This window comes from Lepisosteus platostomus, chromosome 5 (genome assembly GCF_059453375.1).
Source record: "Lepisosteus platostomus isolate fLepPlt1 chromosome 5, fLepPlt1.hap1, whole genome shotgun sequence".
Taxonomy (NCBI): domain Eukaryota; kingdom Metazoa; phylum Chordata; class Actinopteri; order Semionotiformes; family Lepisosteidae; genus Lepisosteus; species Lepisosteus platostomus.
The window spans coordinates 35792150-35814844 of NC_142615.1; the positions used below are offsets into that span (position 1 = coordinate 35792150).

General features: G+C 52.3%; 1 long non-coding RNA gene and 2 other non-coding genes across 3 annotated transcripts in view; 2 read left to right on the top strand and 1 right to left on the bottom strand.

Annotated features, from left to right (window-relative positions):
* The window catches only part of LOC148665917 (uncharacterized), a 164173-nt gene that overhangs the window by 14357 nt on the left and 127121 nt on the right, over positions 1-22695 (top strand). The window lies entirely within an intron of this gene.
* trnav-cac (transfer RNA valine (anticodon CAC)) lies at positions 16331-16403 on the bottom strand. The gene has a single exon. It is a non-coding gene; the product is annotated as a tRNA-Val (tRNA).
* On the top strand, positions 17098-17169 carry trnah-gug (transfer RNA histidin (anticodon GUG)). The gene has a single exon. It is a non-coding gene; the product is annotated as a tRNA-His (tRNA).

Sequence of the window (22695 nt, forward strand, 5' to 3'; positions counted from 1 at the left end):
GGAGACCGTTTCTCTCTGGTGTTGTTTTGCTGTTGGAATAAATGCCGAGGTGACCCTTCTGTGTGGAGTCTGCGTGTTCTCTCCAGCGGGTCGTTTCCTCCACCGCAGGGGCTGGTCGAACCGGGGTCTCCCAATCGTCACAGAAGTGTGTGTCGTTTTGGGTGGTGGTGGGGGGGGGTGCATCGGGGATACTGCGCCCCGAGGGGGTGGCCTCTCACCTTGCTCCGGACGAAGGGAGAAGACCTGTACCTTCACGAGTCTGGGTTGTGAAAACTTCTTCTGGCAGTTCAAAACGTTTCGAAGAGACTACAGCGCTACCCTGTTTTCCATTTGTATCGTGTATTATTATACAGTCATGAGTATCTGTACTGATCACAGAGTCCCCCTCTCACTGCCAGGACAGGAGCCCAGTGCAGCACGAATAATAATAATAATTAATAAGTCTGGACCCTCCCCTCAGAGCTCTTCCCAGGTCAGGGGGATCCCCTCCAGCCCCCCCAGTGTGCAGCCCCCACCTGGATGATGCTCCAGTACGCTCAGCACACAGCAGCTCTCAGTGGGGAGGAGAGCAGAGGGATGGAGCCAGTTCAGAGAGGGGGGGTGATTAGGAGGCCACGATGGGTCAAGACCAGGGGGGGAATCAGGCCAGGACACTGGGGTAACACCCCTACTCTTCTCCAGAGACACCCCGGGATTGTTAATGAGCACAGAGAGTCAGGACCTCGGTTTGACGTCTCATCCGAAGGACAGCGCCTGTTTACAGTCCAGTGTCCCCCGTCACTATACTGGGGCATCAGGACTCACACAGACCACAGGGTGAGAGCGCCCCCTGCTGGCCCCACTCACACCTCTCCCAGCAGCAACCTTGGGGGGGGGGGGGGGGAGGGAAAAAACCAAAAGCTAAACAGATTTTTTTTAAAAACATTTTATTGATGCTTTACAAAAGTCCAGTCCAGTCTGGTGTCCCTCAGCTTCAGTCCAGCACATTCTGGGGTCCCTCAGCTTCGGTCCAGCACAGTCTGGGGTCCCTCAGCTTCGGTCCAGCACAGACTGGGGTCCCTCAGCTTCGGTCCAGTCCAGTCTGGGGTCCCTCAGCTTCAGTCCAGCACAGTCTGGGGTCCCTCAGCTTCGGTCCAGCACAGTCTGGTGTCCCTCAGCTTCCGCCCAGCACAGACTGGGGTCCCTCAGCTTCGGTCCAGCACAGACTGGGGTCCCTCAGCTTCGGTCCAGCACAGACTGGGGTCCCTCAGCTTCAGTCCAGTCCAGTCTGGGGTCCCTCAGCTTCAGTCCAGCACAGTCTGGGGTCCCTCAGCTTCGGTCCAGCACAGACTGGGGTCCCTCAGCTTCAGTCCAGCACAGTCTGGTGTCCCTCAGCTTCGGCCCAGCACAGACTGGGGTCCCTCATCTTCGGTCCAGCACAGACTGGGATCCCTCAGCTTCGGTCCAGCACAGTCTGGGGTCCCTCAGCTTCAGTCCAGACTGGGGTCCCTCAGCTTCGGTCCAGCACAGTCTGGGGTCCCTCAGCTCCAGTCCAGTCCAGTCTGGTGTCTCTCAGCTCCGGTTCAGTCCAGCCTATTGTCCCTAGGCTCCAGTCCAGTCGTCTGGTGTCCCTCAGCTCCAGTCCAGTCCAGTCCAGTCCAGTCCAGTCTAGATCTTAGCAGGCACAGAACCAGGAAAGGAACCTGGAAAGAATATTGTTATTGCAGGTGTTAGGGACACAGACACAGACGTCACCATGACATCAAACAGCAAGAGGAGACTCCTCCTTGAATCACAGACACGACCGGGCGGCGCCCCCCTGTCTGCTCACCTGCACCTCCTCTTCCTCTTCTTGTCCTTCCCGGCAGCCCGCTCCTCCTCTCCCTTGCTCTTCCTCTCCTGAGCTACGGTCTCCGCCGCCTCCATCGGCTCGTCCTGATCTTCTGTCTCCACCAACACGCAGCTCAAGGACTTTAAAAAGGCGCATCGGCGCTTCTGAAGCAGAGACAGGAGAGTCACGTTAAGAGTCGGACTGGACACTCCAGTACATGAACACTGCACTGAGAGAGAGAGGGGTTCATACAAACACACTGACTAGACACTCCAGGACATGAACACTGCACTGAGAGAGAGACGGGTTCATACAGACACACTGAATGGACACTCCAGTACATGAACACTGCACTGAGAGAGAGAGGGGTTCACACAGATACCCTGACTGACTGGACACTCCAGTACATGAGCACTGCACTGAGAGAGAGAGGGGTTCATACAGACACACTGACTGGACACTCCAGTACATGAACACTGCACTGAGAGAGAGAGGGGTTCATACAGACACACTGACTGGACACTCCAGGACATGAACACTGCACTGAGAGAGAGAGAGGTTAATACAGACACCCTGACTGGACACTGACTGGACACTGGACAGGAGTAAAGAGAGGATCAGAGCATTACCCACCTTCTTTTTCTGCTGTCTCACAGGAGGTGCTGATTGGACCTCTTCCAGCTGGAGTCCGAGGAGGGAGAGAGGGGGCAGGAGAGGGACAGCACAGGGAGAGAAAGAGAGAGACAGGTGAGTCAAGTGTCCCAAGAGCACAGAGAGTCTGCTGAGATCACACTCGCAGTGAGTGAGCCTGGGTGTAGCCCACTAATACTGACCCACTGGACACCACAGGACAGAGAGGAGGAGGAGGAGAGAGACACACTGCCTGGACACCACAGGACAGAGAGGAGGAGAGAGACACACTGAGGACAGAGAGGAGGAGGAGAGAGACACTGACAGACAGGGCTGAAAGAGAGAGAGACAGAGAGGCAGGGACAGGCAGTTAGCAGGCCGAGAGAGAGACACTGAGATCGAGGGACAGACAGACTGACAGACAGGGCTGAAAGAGAGAGACAGAGAGGCAGGGACAGACAAACAGCAGGCCGAGAGAGAGACACTGAGATCGAGGGACAGACAGACTGACAGACAGGGCTGAAAGAGAGAGACAGAGAGGCAGGGACAGACAAACAGCAGGCCGAGAGAGAGACACTGAGATCGGGGGACAGACAGACTGACAGACAGGGCTGAAAGAGAGAGAGACACTGAGACCCAGGGACAGACAAGACGGCGAAACTCCACCACAGACAGGATAGGAGGCAGGGTGGGACCAGCACTGACCTCCTTCCTCTCTCCTGCCGGAGGAGCTGTCTCCACCTCCTCTTCCTCCTGCAAGTCAAGAGACAGGCTGAGAGAGAGACGGGCTGGCGGGACATCGGCGAACAGAGCTGAAGGCAGAGAGCCGGGGAGACAGGCCCAGCTGGGACAACGCAGGACAGACAGAGAGACAGACAGGTAGACACACGGAGAGACACAGGGAGAGAGACCCAGCTGGGACAACGGAGGACAGACAGAGAGCAGGGAGACATGGAAAGACACAGGGAGAGAGACAGGGAGAGAGGGACAGACACAGAGAAAAAGAGAGACTCAGACAGAAGGACAGAAAGAGAGAAGTACAGACGGACAAAAAGACAGAGAAAAGGACAGATGGACTGATGAACAGAAAGAGAGAAAAGGACAAAAAGACAGATGGACAGAAGGACAGATGGACAGAGAAAAGAACAGAAAGTCAGAAGGACAGAAGGACAGATGGACAGAGAAACGAACAGAAAGACAGAAGGACAGTGAAAAGGACAGATGGACAGAAGGAAAGATGGACAGAGAAAAGGACAGAAGGACAGACGGACAGACAGACAGATGGACAGAAGGACAGACGGACAGACGGACAGACTCTGCCCCCCTTGCCTCGTCAGACATCTCAGCCTCTCTCCTTGCCCTCCGCACCGGGGAGCCCCAGGCGGGGCCTGGCGGGGCCGGGCGGGCGATGGGGGGCAGGACGGGCGGGGGCAGGGGCAGGGGCAGGGGCACCGCCCCGGGCAGCAGGGGGGGCTCGAGGGGCATGGCGGCGAGGAAGGGGGGGCGGCGGGGCGGGGCGGTCAGGGGCCTGAGGGGGCCGGAGGGGGGGGCCGGTGGCGGGGAGCGGAGGGGGCTCTCGGGCGAGGAGGGGGGGGACACCGAGCGGAACGAGTCGGGCGAGCCCGAGCGGGACGAGCCGGGCGACCCCGGGAGCTCCAGCTGCAGCTCGGCCGCCCTCTCCAGCTTCTGGACGAGCTCGGGGAAGCACGAAGACACCACAGGATTCTGTCCAGCGGGGAGAGGGGGAGACACAACGCAGGGGGGATGAGGAGCAGAGACTACGCCTGGACAGGTGAGTATGTCCAGTGTGTCCAGTAAGAGTCTGGACAGGTGAGTGTGTACAGTGTGTCCACTGAGAGTTTGGACAGGTGAGTGTGTACAGTGTGTCCAGTGAGAGTGTGGACAGGTGAGTGTGTCCAGTGAGTCCAGTAAGAGTCTGGACAGGTGAGTGTGTCCAGTGTGTCCAGTGAGAGTGTGGGCAGGTGAGTGTGTACAGTGTGTCCAGTGAGAGTCTGGATAGGCGAGTGTGTCCAGTGTGTCCAGTAAGAGTGTGTCCAGTGTGTCCACTGAGAGTGTGGACAGGTGAGTGTGGACAGTGTGTCCAGTAAGAGTGTGGACAGGTGAGTGTGGACAGTAAGAGTCTGGACAGGTGAGTGTGTCCAGTGTGTCCAGTAAGAGTCTGGACAGGTGAGTGTGTACAGTGTGTCCAGTAAGAGTCCGGACAGGCGAGTGTGTCCAGTGTGTCCAGTAAGAGTGTGGACAGGTGTGTCCAACAGTAAGAAGCTGTCTTACCCTGTAACCCAGCTCAGGGGTGTTAGGGGGTGCTCTGTCTCCTCCCCAGATCTCACCTTCAGCTCTGGTGAAATGCCGGACCACTAGGAGACGCTGGAAACGAGGACACAAGACAGAGGTCAGATCCACAGAGCTCACTCAATCACTACAGCAAGCAGAGACCTCTCGGCCATCAGGACTGTGGGGGTCAGTGTGGGGAGCTGTAGGGTTTCAGAAGTTTAGGGGTCAGTGGGGGGAGCTGTAGGGTATCGGGAGTTTAGGGGTCAGTGTGGGGAGCTGTAGGGTATCGGGAGTTTAGGGGTCAGTGTGGGGAGCTGTAGGGTATCGGGAGTTTAGGGGTCAGTGGGGGGAGCTGTAGGGTATCGGGAGTTTAGGGGTCAGTGGGGGGAGCTGTAGGGTAGATGTGGGGCACCGGGCCCACCACAGGGCGGCCGGTCCAGTCTCGCGGAACGCGACCGGGTCAGACTTACGGAAAAGCACCGGGACTTGGGCCGGGACCTCTCCCGCTGCCAGTCCGGGTTCGGCCTGACCGGTGTGACCTGTGAAGACGCCAAACAGCCCATCTCTGAGACAGCTCTGACCACATAGCCCAGCCCAGTCGTGTCGAGACTAGGGGCCTTGGGCAGTCTCTACAGTGTGTCCAGTGAGAGTGTGGACAGGTGAGTCTCTACAGTGTGTCCAGTGAGAGTGTGGACAGGTGAGTGTGTCCAGTGTGTCCAGTAAGAGTCTGGACAGGTGAGTCTCTACAGTGTGTCCAGTGAGAGTCTGGACAGGTGAGTGTGTACAGTGTGTCCAGTGAGAGTGTGGACAGGTGAGTGTGTACAGTGTGTCCAGTGTGTCCAGTAAGAGTCTGGACAGGTGAGTCTCTACAGTGTGTCCAGTAAGACTCTGGACAGGTGAGTGTGTACAGTGTGTCCAGTGAGAGTCTGGACAGATGAGTGTGTACAGTGTGTCCAGTGAGAGTGTGGACAGGTGAGTGTGTACAGTGTGTCCAGTGAGAGTCTGGACAGGTGAGTCTCCACAGTGTGTCCAGTAAGTGTCTGGGACGTCCAGAGGCAATCTGTGCTCTCAGAAGGCCATAATGGACCCGCGACCCTGTCTCTTGAGCCGAGGCGTGTCCTCAGTCAAGATCACCACTGGAAGTGTCTCTCCTCGTCTGGAGGTGTTACCGTGAGACCTGGTCTGTCAAGCGCTTTGCGCTGCTATGTGTGTGAAAGGTGCGCTATCAGTGAAGTTTATTATTATTATTATTATAATACAGCGAGCGCTGCTGGGGGCGGAGAGGCCAGTCGGAGGAGGGCTGGACGCTGGACACTGGACGCTGGACGGCGGGCGGGAGGGGTGGACTTACGACGCCTCGCCGGGCCCGGGTCCTGCTGCGACCGCGCACGGCTGTGCTGCATCTCTGTCGGTCCATCGTCCTGCCGAGACAAGCAGAGTCACAGAGGGGAGGGGAGGGGGCGGAGCCACACAGCTGGGCGGCTTGTTCCCCACCCCCGCCCCCCTCTGTGTACAGAAGAGCCTCCTGTCCTAACTGGAGGAGCTCACCCAGCTGTGGCTGGAGAGAAGCCAGGGTTTCTGCTTTGTTCCACACCCCCGCCACCCTCTGTGTTCAGAAGAGCCTCCTGTCCTGACTGGAGGAGCTCACCCAGCTGTGTCCTGAGAGAAGCCAGGGTATCAGCTTTGTTCCACACCCCCGCCACTCTCTGTGTACAGTAGAGCCTCCTGTCCTGACTGGAGGAGCTCACCCAGCTGTGTCTGGAGAGAAGCCAGGGTATCGGCTTCAACCACAGGGCTGGGCGGCTTGTTCCCCACCCCCACCACCCTCTGTGTACAGAAGAGCCTCCTGTCCTGACTGGAGGAGCTCATCCAGCTGTGTCTGGAGAGGAGCCAGGGTATCGGCTTCAACCACAGGGCTGGGCGGCTTGTTCCCCACCCCCACCACCCTCTGTGTACAGAAGAGCCTCCTGTCCTGACTGGAGGAGCTAATCCAGCTGTGTCTGGAGAGGAGCCAGGGTATCAGCTTTGTTCCACACCCCCGCCACCCTCTGTGTACAGAAGAGCCTCCTGTCCTGACTGGAGGAGCTCACTCAGCTGTGTCTGGAGAGAAGCCAGGGTATCGGCTTCAACCACAGGGCTGGGCAGCTTGTTCCCCACCCCCACCACTCTCTGTGTAGAGGTGCACCTCCTCTCAATATCTTTTTACAGCACGATCACACCCATAAGAGTGGAGTAACGGTAAAAAAAACAATATTTCTCCACTTATTTTGTTATTTCTCGCCAGCGGCGCTTTTGACTGACTTACCGATTTCACGGGGATTCTGAAGAGAGATTCTGAAGCTGAAACTAACGATCTAAGTCGAAGTAACTTTTGGAAGAAACACGTATTTAGAAAGGACTATATAGCGCTTTCCTCCTCTTCTCTCTTCACTCCTCTGAGCTCACGGGGCTCCGGCGCCGCCCCCCGCTAGAATCCGCCGCTCTGTGACGTCAGGCGGCTCATTGTGACGCCTCCGTGACGTCGCCCCAAACGCGCTCACGGCTCGGCCGCGAAACAAAAATGGCCGACATTTTTCCCGGTTGTTGTTTTTTTTTTGGGTGGACATATTATTTTTCCAACTCTCGGCGGCCACCCGGGTGTCCCTGTACGACCCCGGTAGTCGCCACCTCGGACAGGCAGGGGATACGGGTCCAGCTGTTTCCGGCCCAAGGGTTTGGTTCAGTGAAATTAGCCCCCCCCCCCCCCCCGACCCCCAAATCAACGAAAGACCAACCTCCACCCCCCTCTAGCGCCCAAGGGCGGAAATTTCGGGCCACGCCACGTACAAAAAACACGGGTACCCCCCCGTCCTGCGGGGAAAAGAAACGCCATTTTCTTTTCCGAGCGCTGCGTGGGACCTCACGACCCCCCCCCCCCCCCCCCCCCAAAAAAAAAAAAAACGGGTTTCGCAGACGAGGAAGACCAGGCACGTCGACCTCTCTACAACACCACCCGGCTGTTTCTGTTTCAGACCGTGGGAAAAAAATAAATAAAATTTCGCCCCTCACCGACCGCAGCGCAAAAAAACACAACTTCACGCTACAGAAACGGCCTGTGTGAGGGGGGACACGGGAAAAAAATAAAACCTGCGTGTTTTCGGCAGAGTAAGCTCAGCGGGGAAACTCCCTGAATCTCGGGGTTGCTTCTTGAACTCCGAAAACGACCTTTTTTCTCTCTCTCGTTTTCTTGGTGTCTGGGACGTTCACGAACTCCACCGCGTCGCTGCGATTCCCAGCGAGACTTGAACATAACCCCCCCCCCGTGGAGCCAGAGCGCCCCCGTGTAGCCGAGAGGACCACCACCCGCAGGGCTGAGCTTTTACTGCCGTGTCCCGCTTTCACTCTGGCGATGAAGGAGGGAATCAAGGAGGAGAATTAATATTGTGATCCACCAGTCCATCACAGGACACACACACACCCTGGACAGGACACCAGTCCTTCACAGGATACCAGTCCATCACAGCCAGTGTCTCATGGGTGTCCAGGCTGGGTACCATCTGTCCATCACAGGACACACAGACACACACACTCACACACCCTGGACAGGACACCAGTCCATCACAGGACACACACACATATTATATTTCGCGAGGTATAATACGGGGGGAAAAAGAACATTTATATTTATCAACCTACTAGTAATACTGGGTGGATGTCACGTTCCCCAAAGTTCAGTGCCTCTCTCTAATAAAGTAGAAACGCGACATTAAACTCCATTCGAAACGGGAGAAATCACCAGGACACGATACACCTTGCTCCGGACGATGGGAGAAGACCTGTACCTTCACGAGTCCGGGTTGTGAAAACTTCTTCTGGCAGTTCAAAACGTTTCGAAGAGACTACAGTGCTACCCTGTTTTCCATTTCTATCGTGTATTATTATACAGTCATAAGTATCTGTACTGATCACAGAGTGATGGAGCCAGTTCAGAGAGAGGGGGGTGAGTAGGAGGCCATGATGGGTAAAGACCAGGGGGGGAATCAGGCCAGGACACTGGGGTAACACCCCTACTCTTCTCCAGAGACACCCCGGGATTGTTAATGAGCACAGAGAGTCAGGACCTCGGTTTGACGTCTCATCCGAAGGACAGCGCCTGTTTACAGTCCAGTGTCCCCCGTCACTATACTGGGGCATCAGGACCCACACAGACCGCAGGGTGAGCGCCCCCTGCTGGCCCTACTAACACCTCTCCCAGCAGCAACCTCAGTTTTTCCCAGGAGTCTCCCCTCCAGGTACTGACCAGGCTCCCACCTGCTGGGCTCCAGTGGGGGGGGGGGCTGCCAGCTGGGAGCTGCAGGGTGAGATGGCTGCTGGGCAAACGAGGGCTAAAGAGCTTCCTAGGACACCCTGGACTTCGTGGTCGACTTCCTGCTCTTCAGACGGAGGTGGCTTGAAATCTGTCTCGTTACAAGGAGTATTGGACACGATGCCCCCCCTGCTATATCCCCGCCAACTGGTGGCACGCCGACGACGAGGGCTCTCGACCTCAATCCGTCAACCACAAACTCTCCGGGATGAAAGAGAAGGACAGACTCTGTTCGTTCGTTTCGGGGGGGAAACAAAAGCTAAACAGATTTTTTTTAATTTTTTTATTCATGCTTAACAAAAGAACAAAAATTACAATACAGATTAATGTCAAGGGTTTATTTAGTGACCCCCCCCCCCCATCTTACGATCATCACAGGACCTTAAAATAATACTTAATAATACAAGGTCATGCAGACGATCTGAGGACTCAGGTGGAGATAATGTGAAAGTTTTCCACAGTCCAGTCTGGGGTCCCTTAGCTTCAGTCCAGACTGGGGTCTGGGGTCCCTCAGTTTCAGTCCAGACTGGGGTCCCTCAGCTTCAGTCCAGACTGGGGTCTGGGGTCCCTCAGCTTCAGTCCAGTCCAGTCTGGGGCCCCTCAGCTTCAGTCCAGTATGGGGCCCTTCAGCTTCAGTCCAGTCCAGTCTGGTGTCCCTCAGCTCCAGTCCAGTCCAGTCTGGGGACCCTCAGCTCCAGTCCAGTCCAGTCTGGGGCCCCTCAGCTCCAGTCCAGTCTGGTGTTCCTCAGCTCCAGTGCAGTCCAGTTTGGGGTCCCTCAGCTTCGGTCCAGCACAGACTGGGGTCCCTCAGCTTCTATCCAGTCCAGTCTGGGGCCCCTCAGCTCCGGTCCAGTCCAGTCTGGGGTCCCTCAGCTTCAGTCCAGCACAGTCTGGGGTCCCTCAGCTTCGGTCCAGCACAGACTGGAGTCCCTCAGCTTCGGTCCAGCACAGAATGGGGTCCCTCAGCTTCAGTCCAGCACAGTCTGGGGCCCCTCAGCTCCAGTCCAGTCTGGTGTTCCTCAGCTCCAGTGCAGTCCAGACTGGGGTCCCTCAGCTTCGGTCCAGCACAGACTGGGGTCCCTCAGCTTCTATCCAGTCCAGTCTGGGGCCCCTCAGCTCCGGTCCAGTCCAGTCTGGGGTCCCTCAGCTTCAGTCCAGCACAGTCTGGGGTCCCTCAGCTTCGGTCCAGCACAGACTGGAGTCCCTCAGCTTCGGTCCAGCACAGAATGGGGTCCCTCAGCTTCAGTCCAGCACAGTCTGGGGTCCCTCAGCTTCGGTCCAGCACAGTCTGGGGTCCCTCAGCTTCGGTCCAGCACAGTCTGGTGTCTCTCAGCTTCGGTCCAGCACAGTCTGGGGTCCCTCAGCTTCGGTCTAGTCGTCTGGTGTCCCTCATCTCCGGTGCAGTCCAGTCCAGTCCAGTCCAGTCCAGTCCAGTCCAGATCTTAGCAGGCACAGAACCAGGAAAGGAACCTGGAAAGAATATTGTTATTGCAGGTGTGAGGGACACAGACACAGACGTCACCATGACATCAAACAGCAAGAGGAGACTCCTCCTTGAATCACAGACACGACCGAGCGGCGCCCCCCTGTCTGCTCACCTGCACCTCCTCTTCTTCTTCTTGTCCTTCCCGGCAGCCTGCTCCTCCTCTCCCTCGCTCTTCCTCTCCTGACCTACAGTCTCCACCGCCTCCATCGGCTCGTCCTGATCATCTGTCTCCACCGACACGCAGCTCAGGGAGTTTAAAAAGACGCACCAGCGCTTCTGAAGCAGAGACAGGAGAGTCACGTTAAGAGTCGGACTGGACACTCCAGGACATGAACACTGCACTGAGAGAGAGAAAGGGGTTCATACAGACACACAACTGGACACTCCAGTACATGAACACTGCACTGAGAGAGAGAGGGGTTCATACAGACACACTGACTGGACACTCCAGTACATGAACACTGCACTGAGAGAGAGAGAGGGGTTCACACAGACACACTGACTGGACACTCCAGTACATGAACACTGCACTGAGAGAGAGGGGTTCATACAGATACACTGACTGGACACTCCAGTACATGAACACTGCACTGAGAGAGAGAGGGGTTCATACAGACACACTGACTGGACACTGACTGGACACTGGACAAGAGTAAAGAGAGGATCAGAGCATTACCCACCTTCTTTTTCTTCTGTCTCACAGGAGGTGGTGATTGGACCTCCTCCAGCTGGAGTCCGAGGAGGGAGAGAGGGGGCAGGAGAGGGACAGCACAGGGAGAGGAAGAGAGAGACAGGTGAGTCAAGTGTCCCAAGAGCACAGAGACTCTGCTGAGATCACACTCGCAGTGAGTGAGCCTGGGTGTAGCCCACTAATACTGACCCACTGGACACCACAGGACAGAGAGGAGGAGGAGTAGAGAGACACACTGCCTGGACACCACAGGACAGAGAGGAGGAGGAGAGAGACACACTGCCTGGACACCACAGGACAGAGAGGAGGACGAGAGAGACATACTGACTGGACACCACAGGACAGAGAGGAGGAGGAGAGAGACACACTGACTGGACACCACAGGACAGAGAGGAGGAGGAGAGAGACACACTGAGGACAGAGAGGAGGAGAGAGACACTGACAGACAGGGCTGAAAGAGAGAGAGACACTGAGACCCAGGGACAGACAAGATGGCGAAACTCCACCACAGACAGGACAGGAGGCAGGGTGGGACAAGCACTGACCTCCTTCCTCTCTCCTGCCGGAGGAGCTGTCTCCACCTCCTCTTCCTCCTGCAAGTCAAGAGACAGGCTGAGAGAGAGACGGGCTGGTGGGACATCGGCGAACAGAGCTGAAGGCAGAGAGCCGGGGAGACAGGCCCAGCTGGGACAACGCAGGACAGACAGAGTGACAGACAGAAAGGAAGGAGAGAGAGAGACAAAGATGAAGCACAGAAAGACAGCGGGCAAAGAGAAAGATTGAGATTGAGGGACAAACAAACCGAGAGAGAGAGGAAGGAGAGAGAGAGAGACAGAGATCGAGGGACAGACAGACTGACAGACGGGGCTGAAAGAGAGAGACAGAGAGGCAGGGACAGACAGACAGCAGGGTGAGAGAGACAGAGATTGAGGGACAATAATTTGGTTTCGAAATTTATTCTGAAAATTTACAATCATTCACTCCTGAAAAATATCGAGTTCAAATTATACATTATGTACAATATTGTAATCAACATATGGCTAATCATCAAAAATAGAAAAAAACTGTACTGGGGGACACAGCTGGCTGTGCTGTTCTGGACAGAACACACTGAGGTCCAGTTTCCACCTCCTGCAGGATCAAACAGCACCTCCACTGGCTCTCCAGTGAACGGAGGGACAGACAGAGAGGCTTCAGGCTGCAGGGTGACAGTGTTTCTGTGAGCTGAAAGACAATCAGGACAGAGGATGATATAAGAACACACTCTGTCAAGAATATAGAGCCCTCTAGTGACCCTACTGTAGACCTGCTTACCACCCACAGTGACGATCACAGTGCTGATACTGCTTCCCTTAAGGTCCCTCACTGTGTAGTTGCCCTGATCAGCTGGAGTGAGGGAGTGGAGTGTCAGAGAGCTGTTCTGCACTGACACTCACTGTTCGTACCTGGGGCCAGGGAGCCCTGCGCTGCTCAGTAAGACTATACGAGACTGGACAGATCCTGCAGGATCAAACAGCACCTCCACTGGACCAGCAGTGTGGAGGGAGAGAGACAGAGAGGCACCAGGCTGCAGGCTATGGACTTCTGAGTGAGCTGAAAAGGGACAGGTAGAAACATGTTGAATATTTAGTTTTACAACAATACCTTGAGTTTGGACTGCGATCAGCTTCATTTTGTATTTCAGCTGTGAAAATGCAATTTCAAAAATGCACGCCCCAGTCATGTTAGGTTCAAGTTACAGTTGCATCACAACTCAATACATTTGCAATTCACTTCAAATGTTGTTTTTGTTTGATCCAGTCTGTCCTCACCTAAAGGAGATACTTACTTTTAACACCTTTTATTTCTTCTGGGAGGTTAACTGGCTTCTGAGATAATTTTTCCTGGTGTTTGTGTTGTGTATGCCTTGCAATGGAGGGGTGAGAAAAAATTGACTTATTACTTTATAATGAATAATAATTGCTTACACTTATATAGTGCTTTTCTGGACACTCCACTCAAAGCGCTTTGCAGAACATGGGGACTCCCCTCCACCACCACCAATGTGCAGCATCCACCTGGATGATGCGACGGCAGCCATAGTGCACCAAAACGCTCCCCACACACCAGCTATCAGTGGGGAGGAGAGCAGAGTAATGAAGCCAATTCATAAATGGGGGTTATTAGGAGGCCATGATTGGTAAGGGTCAATGGGAAATTTGGCCAGGACACTGGGGTAAAACCCCTACTCTTTTCGAGAAACACCCTGGGATTTTTAATGACCACAGAGAGTCAGGACCTCGGTTTTACGTCTCATCCGAAGGACGGCGCCAGTTTACAGTCCAGTGTCCCCATCACTAGACTGGGGCATTAGGACCCACACAGACCGCAGGGTGAGCACCCCCTGCTGGCCCCATTAACACCTCTTCCAGCAGCAACCTTAGTTATTATTGTCGAGAAAGAAAGAATATTAGGAACATGAAAAGGCTGAATGTCTTAAATGCATTTTTTATACTGAAACAGAGAGGCACACACACGTCATTACAAACGCACACCCGCACAGAGACGTCCTCAAGCGCCTTGTTCACAATTATGGGCTCCAACAGGAACAAAAAACGCCAGCCTGACAACTCGAGCATTCAAACCAAGAACCCAAACGTTGGCAGCCTGTGCAGAAAAGCATAAAGAACCACAAGCCTTCTCTTTTGGGAGGAAAAGCACCCAGTCCCTCTCTCACACTCCTGATTTCCTTAAATAGCTCATTCTTCATCTCTGGCTCCTACATACAGTATAGCAGCACTCAGTCTGCTTTGAATAAGCCATAAATCCAAGATTTGTTTAATCTGTTCCTCTTGTCTAGGCCTAGAGCTGCTTTTCATAAAAGAGCTGTTTGCATAAATAGCTAGGGTTACAGCTGAAGACACCAGCTTCATCCCCCAGTGTGTTATACGTCGGGAGCAAGAGAAGAGGGCCAGGCCGTGCCTTTTCATAGATTTTTCTTCTGAAAAGTCGGGTTCTCGGAGGCAGATTTAGCCCCTCATGCATTGTAGAGAGATAGACAGGCCAGCGCGCACAGTTAGAGCTGCACCCTCACACAGAGTCAGACCCGCAGAGACACGTCCTCTTGTTTAAACAAATACACAAACCTGACGGCGCTCACAGCGATCCAGACACACACACACACACACACACACACACACACACACACACGCGACATCAGCAGTCACTCTCGCACACTGGACCCCAGCTCAGTCCTCACCTCCAGCTCCTGCGAACCGCTTCGAACAAACTGCATTAAGAAAATTAGGTTGCGTTCCGGTAGCAGGCCATCCTGGGCACCAGTGTGAGTTACACACTCATTTGTAAAAGCCCTTCCGCATCGTCGGGCATGCTTCACAGTGCTGGACCTGGGGTGTGGGTGCTGTCTGTGTGGAGTTTGCATGTTCTCTCCCTGGTCTTTGGGGGTTTCCTCCAGGTGCTCCAGTTTCCACCCACAGTCCAGGGACAGGCTGCCACTTTCACTGGGCAGTGCACCGTCGCCATGGCAGCATGGTGGGTCGGATCTGATTTCAGTCTTTATTTCCTTTTTTAGTGATCCTGTAACCAGGACCTGTTCACTGCCACGACGGACAGGGAAGCACGTCATCACTGGACATCCTCTTACCTCCTGTGGCAAAGGGCAGCTGATGAAGGTTTGTGCTCGCCGGATCACGGCAATCGCCACTCCACCCTGATCCTGGCTCAGCACAGGGCACCTGGGTTCACTCCCTTCAGACTAAAGAGACTCAGTTTCTTCAATCTGTCAGTGTGGGACGCCCCCTTCAGACTAAAGAGACTCAGTTCTTCCGGCCTGTCAGTGTGAGACACTCCCTTCAGACTAAAGAGACTCAGTTTCTTCAATCTGTCAGTGTGGGACGCCTACACCAGCTTCGAACGCCTGTACACAATACCGCGGACCGCCTGCCAGACCAAATTCTGGGCTTACAGCAAACCACCCATTACATACACCGGTGTCTTCCCCGGGCCAGAGGAATTCAGGAACTCACATTTACTCCGTCATCTCGGGCGATTCTCGCAGGGAGCAGAGATTTCCCAATCGATCAGAGAGAGTCAGGACTTTTTTTTTAAAAAAAGAGGAGTCCTTACCTCTTAGTAATGTGAGCGCTGACCGTCTCTCCTACCGATGGGAAGTTCTGCACCTTCTGGAGCATCCGCCGACTAAGCCAAATTTGTTGTAACAGAAAGAATAAGGTTCTGGATCCCGAGATGAAGTAAAACAGATGAGTGTATTGCATGCAAGGAACAATAAAGCCGAAGTCTTGTTTCCCGCAAGAAACAACAAAACCGAAGTATTGTTCGATGTGCCGGTACAAACATTTAGGTTATATAGTCCTTCCTGCTTCAGACGTCATTCGGTGTTATGGTAAGGGGGGGGGGGTCATGGTATTTGGCAAGTTAAGAGACCCTGGCCAAATGGTCAGTTTAAGATTATGCCCCCTCACATCTGGAATCCTTATCAGTTAACCCCCTTTCCTGCCATAAACCCCTGTTGCTTAGAAGTCTAATTTTCAGGCAGAACTGACTTAAGTTAACCCTTTTTACATCTTGTCATTTACGTCAGCCCTCTTCCATTTGCTAGTTCAAAGTTGTACAACCCATTTGTATCTGCTAGGCGGCGCAGTCGTCGTGCACAAAGAACGCTTTGAGAAGCATCAAAGGCAAGTCATTCCGAGTTGGTCGTTTGTGTTTTCCGTTCAGACGCGAAATGCTGAAATGATCTCTCGGCTCCTCGGTTGTCATTTCTGCTCCGTAAAGGAATCACAGCACGCGTCGGCTTCCAGCACGGTGGGTCGGGACACGATGCCGGGGGTTGGAGAGAGCGATGTCTTCCTCGTTAGTATAGGACCTGTCACCTGTCCCCACCTGTCACGCGGGAGACTGGGGTACATCAGGACGCGCCTTGAAGTGAAAGCAGGATGCGCTGTGACATGCACTGTGCAGATCCCGCCACACTAAGAGGTGGATCCAGTGGGTCTGTTCGATCACAGCGCTAGGCGAATCCCCAATCCCCTTTTGTGCCTGGCGACAAAAGATGTCTGTTTCCGCCCGGTTTCGAACCGGGGACCTTTCGCGTGTGAGGCGAACGTGATAACCACTACACTACGGAAACGGTGGTAAGACGTGCCCAGCGGCCCAGTGCTGAGCTTCGCCAATGCGATTCAGCTGCTTCCAGTGCCTTTATTGGAGTGCGCTGATGGACCGTGCTCTCTCTCCAGAGACCAGCACGCCTGTCATGGACGGAGCAGGAAAGGCGGCGCCACATTCTACAGCCCTCTCCACGCAATCGACGAAATCGGGCTACTGAAGTGGAGAAAATCGCCTCTCCAGAAAGTGCAAATATCACCTTGGAGACTATAAATCCTATTGCCGAAGGTCAGCCCTGTCTACCAGAGTAACCCTCCCACAGCGATGATCAGCTCGTCTCACACGCGAGAAGTTTTGGTTGGAAACAAGCGCCCCCTCTTCTCGCACGTTTTGCACGTTCGAGTAGTTTTAATGCGGCTCTTTCGTACACGGTGCTGATCTTTTGGAAAGCAGGAGGCAAAACCGAGTCGAACCGCCTGGGTGAAAACCAGGAACCCTAACCGCTAGACTATATGGCAGCGAACAACCATGCTGTTCCCGGCATCATGCAAGCAAACTACATAAATATGAGAAAACACGCAAGAGAGTTGTCACTCAGAGTGTCGAAGGGTCGATGTATACTGGGGCTCAGTTGAAATGCAACGTCAGGACTTTTCCGAATTATGACACACGAAGAGAGCACAGTCCTTTCCGCCCTGCCGCGTGTGTCTCGGTAACTCGCTGTGATCGTATAGTGGTCAGTACTTTGCGTTGTGGCCGCAACAACCCCGGTTCGAATCCGGGTCACGGCAGAATAGGGGCGTTTGCTTTTACTACTCGCACGAATGAAGGCAAAAAAAAAGCCAATCGATGTGAACGAACGGCGCTTTACAGAGGAGTACTGCCTGACTGGATCGTTCATGAACGACAGAGGCCACTCCGACCTCTTCTCGGTTTTCTTTAATGACTTACTAAGGATCTTCTTCACATTCTCCCATGCAGGGGAAGCCAGTTACACCAAAGCAAACGCAGGAAAGTGCATTTCAAGCAGAGACCAGGAGGGACTTGTTTACACCGAGAGTGGGCGGAGAATGGAACAATGCGCCCAGCCCTGTTGCTGGAGCCGATTCTTGATGAGCTCTTGGGCTCATTAAGAGGCCCCCGCTGGATCCTAATCTTTCTGTTGTTCTTGCAGGTCCTGCGCTGCTTTTGAGCCGACAGAGCTCGTCCTGGTCTGTCGACACAGCCCAATTGCAAATGATTGGCTCCGCGTACAAAAGGAACGTGCGTTTGGTACAAGAGTGCACGAAGGCACCGGAAATACATTGGGAACAAATGAGCGGTCGCTCAAGACCTCTGTGAAGTACAGGAGCGTGCAAAACGAGGCTGTTTCCGCCCGGTCTTGAACCGGGGATTTTTCGCGTGTTAGGCGAACGTGATAGCCGCTACACTACGGAAACCTGAAGGGACCGCTGCTGGTGTCTCGCTTGCGTTTCGGGCTGAGAAAGGGACGCGTCACTTTAGGCAGGGGGCGCTGGAGAGAGGAACAAAGGGCGCGATGAAACAAAATACCGAAACCCGGGATCTTTAGATCTTCAGTCTAACGCTCTCCCAACTGAGCTATTTCGGCGGTGCGCAAAGCCCACAGCCACCTGCTCCAGCCTTCCTGTGTTGTGGCATGAGCGCACCAAGAGTAGCGGGAGAGTGTTGCAGGAACGTCACTCAGAAGGAAAGCCACCCAGCTGCGCCCTCTGAGCTCTGTCCAGCGCATCTTCCTCGCATGGACTCCTGCGTGCGACGGGCAGGAAACAATTAGCAAGAACAGAACGACACCCCACGGGTGTCTCATGACCGCACCTTAGGTTGTGACAAGTGCAGGTGTGAGGGGTTGCCGGGCTACTTTGGAGCAGAGCTTGGGCGGAGGGGTGGCGGGAAAGCAGACAAAGAGGTGACACCTCAAGGTCTGCACGATCACAGCTCTCCGCCGCCCCAGGCTTCCGCTCGATAAGCTACTGGACACACCCGCCCCTCCTCACACAGACCGTGGAAAAGCCCCCGAGTGGGAGGGCTCTCTCTTCCTCCCAGGAGCTCTTGGACACGACGCACAGACAGGGCGCGGGGAGCCGCAGCCTGCAAACACGGCTCCAGGCAGGACTCCACTCCGCAGGAGCCGCAGAGCAGAGGAGATGAGGGCAGCTTAGCTCCTGTGCAGAGACCTGAGCTGTTGTTGCTGTGGATGCTGTCTTTTCTGCACTCGGGGTAGGACATCAGGAAGCACATTGAAGCGCTGCGACATGCACTGTACAGATCCCGCCACTACTGGGCCCGATTTCCCCGGATCGAAACCGGGCGGAAACAGGCCCGTTTCGTTTGTTGCCACGCACACTGTTTAGGGATTCGCCTAGCGCTGTGATCGAACAGACCCACTCACCTCTTAGTGTGGCGGGTCTGCACAGTGGATGTCGCAGCGCATCCTGCTTTCACTTCAATGCATGTCCTGATGAACCCTGGTCTCCCGCGTGACAGGTGGGGATACTTGCCACTATACTAACGAGGAAGACATCGCTCTCTGCTTAGTGTGCAAAACACTTACTTGCAGCATTGTGGGTGCTGTGGTTTAAATGCTATTGGTTTGTGAACAGAATACCCCTATCCCAGTACATTGTGCCACATTAAATAAACACACGAGAAAAAGAGATTCAGAACGCAAAGCTGTGTCAGTGTTCTGTGTAAAAAATCGGTTTGAACATCATGGGAGCTGTGTTTAATAAGCTGCTGAGTAAGAATATTTTAATCTTCTTGCTGTCAGTAGTATTTTGCATATAGTTGACTCTTACCTGAATGAAAACAGGACGTAAAGGAAGGGTTTCAGAATTCAGACAAAGCTTTATTCCCGTGCTTACAGTCTGGGTAATTGGAGACTGCACAGTTATGCTTCCTATGGTCATATACGGGTTTTTCGCATGAAGCCGTATTGAACAGTATTTCTCGCGTTGTGAACTTGTGTATACAGCGGTCTCCCGGGTTCCAGTTAGTGCGTAATTACTCATCGATGAAAAACCGGAGGTTTAAAAAAAGATAATTAGCTCACTGATACTTTGATGTAGAGGCTGTGGAAATATCCACGTCGTGGTCTTTAAAATGCATTTGGTTTGAAGGCGTTCTGTGCTTCCGTTGCGAAGATATGGACAAAAGAATATTCGTGCTTGGTCCAAAAAATGTAATATAAACGAAAAAGTAAAGGCTGAGAAAGCATTCACAATGTATTTTATGCACAAAGCAAGTATTCTCGCGATTCTAAGAGGTTTCGTGTAAACGCTACAGGCGTGCCAAAATCGTTTTCGAACTTCAAGCTAACTTTACCCCGGTCTGGTACCATAGGTCACGTACAGTAGCTTAAAATCCCAGTCATGTTTTTTTTTCCTATCTTGTGGTACATAACGTACCATTTCGGACTATCACAAAGGGCTTGATTTCGTTAAATGCATGTATTCATTTCCTTTCTGGAAAACTTGTATTTCAAGAAATTCACACAGCTTGCGAGAAATTAAATTCAATTCTTGATTATCAGTGCAGAAGAAATATTGCCAGCTGGGAAAAAAATCTTTTTTTTTAACCGGAAAGTTGTGATGTGAGACACGAACCCACCATTCCGTCTGTGTGGCGCATTCGGTTGTTAACTGAAAAGTCGGTGGTTTGAGTCCACCAAAGGACGGGTTTCTGTTGCGATGTAAACATTGTCTTCGCAAAGGTCGATTGGATTTCTCAGCGAAACCTTTACCATTTTAATATTTGCAGGAAATGCGAGTGCTTAACACGTGTCAGAATCACCGGGAAATGTCCAGTTACTGTATGCCCAACATCGCAACTCCCCAGAAAACCATATTCACCCAAGAAAAGAGTTGAAGGATCTGATGAGGTTAGTTATGAAAGTTATGAAAGGAAGTTGATGTGGAGCTGTTAGCCGTAAAAACTCCTTAATGTCCTTAATGTCTTTGATGTTGTCATCAGCGATAAACTGCATTCAGCAAAGATAAAAAGAAAATTATCTTTGCTTACTGCCCTGTCTTTCTCACACCTGAAGAAGGCTCCACAGCCGAAACATTGTGATTCTTTTCTTCTCTTTTCAGCTGGAATAGTCCTTTACTTGTTCCTTTGCAGCCTACGCATGCTGACGCAGCTACCCACCCGATATCTAACATTCTATAATCACAACTATGAATGTCCACTTTGGGTATTTTTTCCATGATTATTTATTATTATTATTTATTCTGTCATTGAAGCATATTTTATGTCATACTGAAGTGTCATAATCACTGAAAAAATATTTTTTTCATTTAGAAAGTAAGAAAATGATAAATCACTAGGAATTGCATTTAGCCTGTTCTGATCTAGATTTTCTATATACTTTAACATGCCATGTTCACAATGTCACAACTCATAAATGAAACAGTGAAGTGTTGTAATTACAAATGTACATAGTGCCGGGACATTGAGATGTTTTGGTAATGAGGAAGGAGGGACATGCAATGTTCACAGGGTCAAATTTATAAAACGCTACAGTAAAATTTATTGTATTTCGGGATTATGAGAGCCTGTTACATTGTGTCTCACACCTCAGTGTCAGAATTTTGAGACATTTTTATAACCAGGGGTAGGTTCATAGCAATAAGCAGAAAGTGCGATCATCCTTTGCTCATCCTCGGTTAACCATATATTCTCATATGCCATGTTCTGAATGTCCCATTTAAAACTGCTATATTAAAATTAAGACTTTTTATGATCAGAAGGCAAGGTTGTGGTAAATATGCATAAAGTGAAAGTGAACTTATGTTTTGCCTTTGTCTTGTTATTGTGAGTTTTGAAAATTGGTTTTCGATTTTCTGAAATGTGTTTCACACAAAAATGCAATTTGGATAGTCACTACTTATATATTCCCCTTTACTGAGGATATGTACAGTAATCCATCCCGATTAGTACTTTTAAAAATTACTGTAGAGTGCCATCAGAAAGGGAATGAAAACTTGCATTAAACAAAATCAAGCTGCATGTAATCATCCATAGTGATACATTTTGTAAGACAAGACAGGAAGAAAGACACTGCTGGGATTTGAGCGCAGAATCTCCTGTTTAATAGGAAAACACTTTAACCAAATCAGCCAAGATGCTGTCAGAGTATTAACATCATGTCTGCATCAGTGATTACAGCTGACTATCGCTGGAGGACAGTGAAGTCAGCCTGCATAATGAGGGGGAAGAGACTGACCTCTGTGATGCACTATAGAGTTACACTAACCTTCTATCCAACTGTTCTATGCTGCATTCTATCCTAGTGGTAAATATTGGTTTCCGTGCGTGTAATATTGTGAGAATGTGTAGAATGTTGTGATCCTTTTCCCCCAGTGTCACCCAAATTGATACACTGTGCTTTGGCAATTCTTCAGGCGATATTGTTTAGAGGAGCTCAGTTGAATTAGTTTGCGTATATAAAGTATTTATTTTCCCTTTAATCCTTTAAAACATATTACATTTTCAAAACATTGTATCTTTCTTTCTACTAATTGTAGCGGCAATGCTTGTTAATAAGACAGAATTAAGTGTTGCTGTGCTTTCCCAAATGAGGCCCCATCTCTCTCTTCATCTCTGTGGTGCAGCCACAGAGAAGCTATTCAGGCAGGCTGATTTAAAGATGTTTTCTTTTGATAAGGGACAGCTCCCAAATGGGGATGCATTTAGCTAAGCCTGGCTATCATGATCAATGGGCATCCATTGGCGCCTATCTGTCTAGGGAGTGCCAGATGGACATCTGGACTGCATTCCTAAGTGTCAGGAGTAAGTGACTCATATCTCACCTTGATCAACCAATCAGGGACTGGTAGGGCAGAGTAACCCACGTGGGCCTCTGATGCCCATGAAACTTTCATCCAATGAACGAGCTGAAGTTCCTCCAGGTAAAAACAGGCAACACAGAGCTCCAAGACTATTCTAAAGGGAATTCAAAGGAGAATTCCAGGGCTGTGAGATAATTCCAGGGCGGGACGGCTCAGGAGCAGAAAGGCTCCCAAGGGCAGAACATTCTCGCAGCGCGCCTCCTGACCATCCTGAGACTCAGCCTGGACCACCACGGAACGGCCAGTGTGTCCAAGTACCAGAACTTTCCTTTGTTCTAAGAGTCGAGAGCGGAGGTTGCCAGAGAGTAACCAGAGGATCCACCCGAGGTTAGCACCAGCAGCAGGCCTGGTGAAAAGGTCAGAACTGTGGACAGCTGAATCACTATTCAGAACTAGCGCTTCATCAGGAACGAACTGGTCTTCTTCCTGACCTGCTGGGACTCACAG